Below are 9,348 nucleotides of genomic sequence, written 5' to 3'. Positions count from 1 at the left end.
CCAGGCTGACTGTGTAAATGACTCTGTGAAGACGAGTCCTGGGCTGACTGTGTAAATGACTCTGTGAAGACGAGTCCGTGTGGGACCCACCCTGTGGAGGCTTCTTTTCCTCGTGGTGCTGATGGCAGCCCCTTGCTTACATCCAGATGGAGGATGGGCTGGCCAGGAAGCTCCCCAGCTCAGGGCCTCTGAGGAGCCAGGCTCTGAGGCATGGTCCCCCCAGCACCTCGGGCCCCTCACGCCCATCGGCCACACTCTGCCGGTAGCTGAAGAAGGCCCAGTTCCCCAGAGTCAAGGTGGGAGACGTGAGTCCAAGAATTCATAGCTGTGTTCACAACTACAAAGGCCACCAACGGTAAGCCATTCTCTTAATGATTACATACAGAGGAGAGACCCTCAGTTCAGTTCAGTTCAGTTCAGTCGCTCAGTCATGTCTGACTCTTTGTGACACCATGAACTGCAGCATGCCAGACCTTCCTGTCCATCACCAACCCCCAGAGTTCACCCAAACTCATGCCCTTCGAGTCGGTGATGCCATCCAGCCATCTCATCCTCTCTCCAGTATCAGGAAGGGTAATTATCATAATCAGTTAAAACACATAAAAGATCTTTGGGGTTTCAGGGTTTTTTAATATTTATTTTTATTTATTTATTTATTTGACTAAGCTTGGTCTTAGTTGCATCATGTGGGATCTAGTTCCCTGACCAGGGATTGAACCCAGGCCCCCTTGTATGGGGAGCATGGAGTCTTCACGACCCAAGCACCAGGGAAATCCCCCCAAATATCTTTGAACTCACATGTTCCTAAATGTTGTTTTCATCCCTACTTGATCACCATTGGACGGCAAACTTAACTCAGAAAACTGTTACAGGGACAGGCAACCATACATCCTTGTTGTTGTTCGGTCGCTAAGTCGAGTACAACTCTTTTGTGACCCCATGGACTATAGCCTGCCAGGCTCCTCTGTCCATGGGATTTCCCAGGCAAGAATACTGGAGTGGGTTGTCATTTCCTCTTCCAGGGGATCTTCCTGACCCAAGGATCAGACCTGTTTCTCCTGCATTGGCAAGTGAATTCTTTACCACTGAGCTCCCAGGGAAGCCCAAGCTTACATCCTGCCTTTCCTTTAGAATCCACAGCACCAGTGCAAACACTGGGGGAGGGCAACTTTCTCTCCATGAAAGCTTTCAGCTAACAAATGAAGCAGGAATGATAGAATTAGGATGTCACCAGCTTGCAACCTCTAATAAATTAGCGAATCCAGGCGCTGCAAATCAGCAGCTGTTAACACAGCAGAGATGGCAGGACGCTACACCTCTCCCTGGGGGGAACACAGAGCCCCTGACCTAATGTTCTTGTCCAGTAAATAAATAAAGTCCCAGCTAAAACTGATCAAGTCTCCAGACCTGGCTCCCAACTTACAAGAAATACAGAGACTGCAGGAAACTCTACAAGTCTAACAACCTGGTTTTCCCAACTAGTTACAAGGAAGAAAAGACAGGGGGTGAGCCTTTAGATGAAAGGTATTTAGGAGATACATCAGGCAGAGTGATATGGGGACCTTATTCAGATGCGGATTCAAACCGTATTTTGTTCATTCTGACATTGAGGAGACAACTGTAAACTGAGACTGGATATTCGCTGATATTAAGGAATGGCTGTTATGCATGAAGATCTAAACAATGATGCTGTAATTGTCTTTTAAGTCATAACCTTCAGAAATATATTTTGAAACACTTGTGGATGAAATTACACAATGTCTGGGATGAACGGGACGACTGCTTGGGAGGGGAAGAAGTGGCAAGGGCAGAGATGAGACCATTCTGGTGTGTGCTGACCACTGTTGAAACTGGGAGCTGGGTGCCTGAAGCTTCATGACCCAACCTAGCATTGTATATGTTTGAACCTTTTGTAATAAAAGGTTTATGCATGTGAATTTTTGCACGATAGAAACTTACATATGGAAAAAAAAGACTGGAAGGATATAAATCAAAATGCTAGCTGCACACTTTAAGCTTATACAGTGTTATATGTCAATTTTATCTCAATGAAAATGAATTCTAAAAACGTGCTATCTATAAGTATTTCTGGCAGATGGGATAATAGATAAATTTGCTCTTTGAATTGCTCAGTATCTTCTAAACTTTCTATAGCGAACACATAGCACTTCAAAAATCTTTGAAAGAAAGACTAAATGAAACCAGCCCCCCTCCCTCTCCCTGCCCTAGGCTCTGCGGGCAGGTGGGCCACACAGCACAACCCAGCCAGGAAGCTATTTGGCTCCAAAAGCGGTGGCCTCACGGGCAAATGTGCTTCCCTCCGCCCCAGTCCTCTTCTGGGAATCGTGCCCAGGGAAATCACCTAAATCTGAAATGCCAGCTGACCTGCTGCTCAAGGATGTCCACGTTACTGGGGTGAAAGCTTGGTATCTATTGGACGCCACATCCAGCTAAGGGGTATGTGGTGAAGAAGGGACCTCACAGTGATGGACCACTGGGCAGCCACCAAAATGGAAACTCATGGACTTGGTGCTGTATGAACCAAGAAAGTACATCTGTATTCCTGGCAGGATTCCGGTTTTGCAAACATATGTGGAAAATGAGTGGAGCCCTCATCAGCCCCGGGGACATCCTGTGGGTATTTTAAGTTAAGATGCCGTGAGCCTGGCCCTTCATGGGGGAATTGACTTTCTCTGAGATCCTTCAGGGCCTCTCAAACCCAGGCTGATCTGGCCTGTGTCTCTCACATTCCCTGGTCAGCTGTCTTTTGCAACTATCCCCACTGCTCTTAGACAGCCCTCACCCAGACTGAAGTGGGTCACATGTCCACTCAAAAGTGGACGTGGATAGGTTTCACAGGAGGAGCTCCTTCCACAGACCACTCCTCCTGGCCCATTCCTGTCCCTGTCTTGCCAGCCCCCACTGCGCTACACAAGCCCTAACCTCCCCTGCACCCGACGGGCCCTCCCTGACAGGAGCGCCTTTACCGTCACGGACCCTAAGCATATTTTCTTAAATAGAGACCATTATCTCTGAAGAAAGAATACAGTTGCAGCTTCACAGTAATATTCTGTCCTCCCTGTGTGTCATAGCATGAACAGATTTCCCCTGTTTCTGTCCCCCTCCTCCCAGACCACAGGGCCCCTGGGGTTTAGGTGGGTACTGAGCTGCATGTGTGGACTACATTTCCCAGCCCTCCTTGCAGTGTGGTGACTATTTAACTAAACTGTTCAACCTGAGGTGAGCCAATAATGTGTATGCCCTTCAAGGGAAGGGAGTTGCCGCTTCTCCATCTCTACCTGCTACTCAGAATAGGGGCTGGTGCCAGGGACCACCTGGAGTGGTGTGAACAAAGGCCTCAGACACCCAGGATGGAAGGAACCTAGGCCCTGCGTCATGAAACTGCCCTTTTGCTATAGACCACTGACCCTCAAACTGTACAAGAGAGAGAGATGGTTGTCTATCTGCTTTAAACCATCCTTAGTGTGATTTTGTTGGTGTTTTTAATAAGCCGCCATACCTTGATCCTGACCAATAGACTCATCTGATTAAAATACACCCAAGATGCCTAGTGCCAGCAGGTGGTCTAGTCACATTCTCTCAGAAGCAGAGTCTGAGGCAAGGATTCAGGTTGCACAACCTCGGAAGCATGCTCTCCCTGCTGAAACCATCGCGGAGCAGGAGCAAGGGGAGCGGGAGAGAGCCCGAGCAGCCCACGAAGGGCGCGTTTCTGTCCTGGCGGCGGCCGGATCCCAGGGAGCTCTGGCCTGTAGATCACGCCTCTGCATCTGCGCTGCTCCAGGCGAGGAGCGCCACCCCTGCAGCAGCAGATGGGCGGGGTTGCCCCAGGATGCAGGCGTCAGCTCCCGGGCAATCGGACTGCACTCTCAGGGCAGTGCGGCCCCAAGGCCTGAGGGCCACACTCTCTGAAGCAGGTCTCAGAAGCAGGTCTCAGCCAGCAGCCAAGCCCAGAACAGCGCGGGGACCAGCATGAGGTCCCTGTAAGGAGGTCTGCAGGCTCTGGTGAGGCACCGGCGCTCCACACGCAGGGGGAAGCCCCCTAGGTCTTTTGCAGTTCCCACCCTCTCAGCCTCTACACCGCCCTCACACCGAGGCCCCAGACACTTCTCCGGGACCCTCCGCCAGCCACGACACCTGGGATTCGTTTGCCCAGTGAGCCATGCTGGCATTGGCCCTGAGGAGGCAACAAGTCCCAGCACAGAGCGAGTAAGAGGTGCAGTCACTTGCCCAAGGCCACACAGCTAAAGCGGAGCGACTGAGGGGGTGCGCCAAGAAAGCAGTGTTACGAAAAAGCCCTGAGGGAACCCGGGAGAAGTAGAGCCCAGATTCTGCGGAGAGCCCGGGGCGTCGACGGAGAGGGAGCAGCGGGGCGGGAGGGTCCCTGTGACGACTGCAGGCGTCACTTACCCAGCACAAGTACGGACTGAAAACCTGACCTCCGTTAGCGCCTGCATCCCCACCCTTTTTCACAGAGGAGCTCCGTGTACCAGACACCGAGAAGGGTTTAGGTGCAAGGGAATCCTAGGCAGTGCCTACTGGGAAGCGAGACAGCGCGTGTTCCCACACAGATCCCCCGGTGCCTGGAGCCGCACCCAGCTGAAGCAGCCAGCGGCAGCGCGGACGCAGGAAACCTCCGGGCCGGGGCATCGCGGCACCGGGTTGCGGGGCATGATATGCGGGCGTGGCCCGGGTTTTGCGTCATGGTGAGGGCGGGGCTGGTGGGCGGGGCGGGATTGGTGGGGTAGGGTGGGGCTGGCGGGGCGGGGCTGGCGGGACGGGGCTGGTGGGATAGAGTGGAGCGGGCGGGGCGGGGCGGAGTAGGAATTCACCAGCAAAAAGGGGGTGTAGGGAATTTGTGCTTTAGGATGGGGTTGACTGTCCAGTACCCAAACCCCTTCTTAGTGGGGAGGAGTCCCTCTGTGTCAAGTCCCCCGTGGGCAGGGTTTCATTTTCCGCTACAGAAGCTGAAAGGACCAGACTTTGGTCTGGTCAGTAGACCACTCTTGCCTGGGACTTTGAAGTTTATTATCTGGGGCAATGATGACAACACAGTCCTGACAATATTGGCCTTGATGCCCAGGCCCTTGTAGCCCCTTTGGCACCTGAAAGTTCTCTTGTCTACTCTGTAAGCCTGAGATTCATCCAAGAAATGCCCCCTTTACTTATGGTGGACCGCCACTTTGTGTTGCTTGCAATCAAGAACTCTGAAGGGAATTCCTGGAGGAAAGACTAAGATGAGCAAGAAAGGAAAGGGAGCAACAGCATGAGGCATCCTGGCCCCCAGGCCCTGCGCCTGAGTCCTGCCCTCCTCCCCAAAGCTTTCCTCACTGAGACCATTGCGATCACACAGGGAGCAGCCTGACCAGTCCATTTCACAACAAACAAGTCTGAGCCTTGAGAAAAGTCATGACTTGCCCATAGACAGAGGGGACCAGTCAGCTCCGACAGAGGGTCAGACACCAGCTAGGCTCTGCCCTGGCTCCAGTCAGAGCCTCCAGCACCCCGAGATGCACAAGCCCATCCCCACCTGTCATAGCAGCCTGTGAAATCTTACAGTTCCAAGGGCAGACCTTGAGACCAAGGTTTAAAAGTCAAGCCCAGAACTTCCCTGGTGGGACAGTGGATAAGAATCTGCTTCCCAACACAGGGCAGACAGGTTCCATCCCTGGTCCAGAAAGATTCCACGTGCTACAGAGCAACCAAAGCCTGTGTGGTACAACTGCTGAGGCCCAAGGGCCTAGAATCGGTGCTCCACAACGAGAGAAGCCACCGCCATGAGAAGCCCGAAGAGTAGCCCCCGCTCACCACAACTAGAGAAAGCCCACGGGCAGCAATGAAGACCCAGCACAACCAATAAATACATAATTAAAAATAAAAAATAAAGAAAAAGCAAGCCCATCTCAGCCACAGACATGCATCCCGTGGTACCACAAATAATGAGGCTTTGTTTTAAAGGCAACTGTGAGAAGGAAAATGAATTTGGAGTCACTGAATACCATGCCTGAGACCCATAATTCACGCTCTGGGCCCAGCCCAAGAGCATTAACTGCATACCTACTGTGTGCCAGGATCGTGATGGACCTTGAGTTCTCCAGCGTTTCCTGGAAGCCACCTGCAATCCTGTAAGATCAGCATTACTAGTCAATTTGCAAAGAGGAAACTGAGTCTGAGAGATGCTATGCTGTGAAGCGGTGGCAAGAGTACACAGAAGAACTGTACAAAAAAGATCTTCAAGACCAAGATAATCATGATGGTGTGATCACTCACCTAGAGCCAGACATCCTGGAATGTGAAGTCAAGTGGGCCTTAGAAAGCATCACTACAAACAAAGCTAGTGGAAGTGATGGAATTCCAGTTGAGCTATTTCAAATCCTGAAAGATGATGCTGTGAAAGTGCTGCACTCAATATGCCAGCAAATTTGGAAAACTCAGAAGTGGCCACAGGACTCGAAAAGGTCAGTTTTCATTCCAATCCCAAAGAAAAGCAATGCCAAAGAATGCTCAAACTACTGCACAATTGCACTCATCTCACACACTAGTAAAGTAATGCTCAAAATTCTCCAAGCCAGGCTTCAGCAATACGTGAACCGTGAACTTCCAGATGTTCAAGCTGGTTTTAGAAAAGGCAGAGGAACCAGAGATCAAATTGCCAACATCCGCTGGATCATGGAAAAAGCAAGAGAGTTCCAGAAAAACATCTATTTCTGCTTTATTGACTATGCTAAAGCCTTTGACTGTGTGGATCACAATAAACTGTGGAAAATTCTGAGAGAGATGGGAATACCAGAACACCTGACCTGCCTCTTGAGAAACCTATATGCAGGTCAGGAAGCAACAGCTAGAACTGGACATGGAACAATAGACTGGTTCCAAATAGGAAAAGGAGTATGTCAAGGTTGTATACTGTCACCCTGCTTATTTAACTTCTATGCAGAGTACATCATGAGAAACGCTGGGCTGGAAGAAGCACAGGCTGGAATCAAGATTGCCGGGAGAAATATCAATAACCTCAGATATGCAGATGACACCACCCTTATGGCAGAAAGTGAAGAGGAACTAAAGAGCCTCTTGATGAAAGTGAAAGTGGAGAGTGAAAAAGTTGGCTTAAAGCTCAACATTCAGAAAACGAAGATCATGGCATCTGGTCCCATCACTTCATGGGAAATAGATAGGGAAACAGTGGAAACAGGGTCAGGCCTTATTTTTGGGGCTCCAAAGTCACTGCAGATGGTGATTGCAGCCATGAAATTAAAAGACGCTTACTCCTTGGAAGAAAAGTTATGACCAACCTATTGGTCATATTCAACCAGCATATTGAAAAGCAGAGACATTACTTTGCCAACAAATGTCCGTCTAGTCAAGGCTATGGTTTTTCCTGTGGTCATGTATGGATGTGAGAGTTGGATTATAAAGAAAGCTGAGCACCAAAGAATTGATGCTTTTGAACTGTGGTGTTGGAGAAGACTCTTGAGAGTCCCTTGGACTGCAAGGAGATCCAACCAGTCCATTCTGAAGGAGATCAGCCCTGGGATTTCTTTGGAAGGAATGATGCTAAAGCTGAAACTCCAGTATTTTGGCCACCTCATGCGAAGAGTTGACTCATTGGAAAAGACTCTGATGCTGGGAGGGATTGGGGGCAGGAGGAGAAGGGGACGACAGAGGATGAGATGGCTGGATGGCATGAGTCTGAGTGAACTCCGGGAGTTGGTGATGAACAGGGAGGCCTGGTGTCCTGCAATTCATGGGGTCGCAAGGAGTCAGACACAACTGAGCAACTGAACTGAACTGAACTGATGCCATCTTCAAGGTCACTATGCAGGGTGACAGATTCAAACTCAGTGTATCTGAACCAAGAGCTGAGGGTGGGAAGCCTGGAGCAGAGCTTTGAGGGCAAAAAGGCATGAGACCATCTCAGGAAGGTGCTCCTCTCATTACTGTTGTTCTTCGCCCTCTGTCTCCAGGGCCTTTGCACAGGCTGTCCCTGGCATGCTGTCTCCACTCCTCACCTATGAGATGGCCAAGGCCTCCTGCTGCCTACCCGGTCAGGTGGAGTATTCTGAGGCTGTGGGCTGCCCCCCGTGACAAGCACTCAATAAGGGTCCCCCCTCACGTGTCCCCTTTTCACTCTACTAAGTACAGATTATAATCCTCTAAACTAAACCATGCATTTTCTTTTTTTTTTTTAAACCATGCATTTTCAAGGGAGGCAAAAACTGGTTCTTGGAGGACTGAAAAAATAGATGTTACAATTATTTGTAGCCCCATATGACAAAATCCTTTTCATTAGTATTGCATCTCTCATCAGAGAGAAATTAAATAATTTACTTAATTAAAGTGAGTTACTTAATTGCCATTGTTTAATTAATTTAAATGATTTAATAATTTGATGCTTCTCCTTAGAGAATGACAATGGGAAGAGAGTGGGAAATGCTGCTTTAAGCTTTTATGTTTCCTTATGCTCCGTCTGATGCCCTCTGACCTCAAGGAGGGCAGGCTAGGTCTGTCTAGGTCCACCTATAGCTCCAGTCCTAGAACGTTGCTGGCACACAGTAGGTGCTCAGGTGACACCTCCCATGTGCCAAACCCTGCAGAGAATAATCCAGACAAGGCTCTGCTGTAGAAATGTGGTGCTGGGCCTCCGTTTCCTGAATCCCGTGGGCAACAGGGAGCTATAGAGGGTTTGGGAGCCAGCAAAAGAACCTCTTGGGCTGGAGCATCCACAACCAGAGATGGCAGCTGTTGCTGCCTCCCAAGTATCTCCCCATCCAAGTCCTGCCTTTAAGCCAGTCCAGGACAGAAACAGAGCAGCCCACGACTTCTGCAAGGCTGGACAGGGTGAATGCAGCTAAACCCAGCTTGGCAGGTGGCTCGCTCAGAGTCGGGGGTGGACAGGACTCCTGGGTTACTGCGCTCACTGTCTGGAGGGCCTCAGGCAAGCCTGGACCCTTGCTGAGGCTTTGTGATCTCCAGGAGAACCTGACTGCCCTGGGCCTGAGGATAAACGAGCTGCGATAAACATAGCACAGCTGATGTATATATAGACCCTCCCACCTGGTCTCCAAAAGTATTCAAAACGGCTTTCACAAGAGGCAAAGAAATGAACATTTAGAGTGTGCCAGAGTCTACACATGAGGCTCTGGCATCACAAGCCTCAGGGAGTGGAACCAGGACAAGAGGAATCTGAGATCCCTCCAAGAAGCATGTCTGAATGAGACCGAGCTCCCCATCAGGGAGGTGTGCAAGCAGAGGTCTCAGCCCCTGGTGAGGGTGTGACTAGGGAGGGATCCCCGCAATGGACAGAGGTTTGGCCAGATGCTCTTAAGTCCC

Source organism: Capricornis sumatraensis, chromosome 8 (genome assembly GCF_032405125.1).
Source record: "Capricornis sumatraensis isolate serow.1 chromosome 8, serow.2, whole genome shotgun sequence".
NCBI lineage: Eukaryota > Metazoa > Chordata > Mammalia > Artiodactyla > Bovidae > Capricornis > Capricornis sumatraensis.
Note: the sequence above shows the minus strand (reverse complement) of the source record.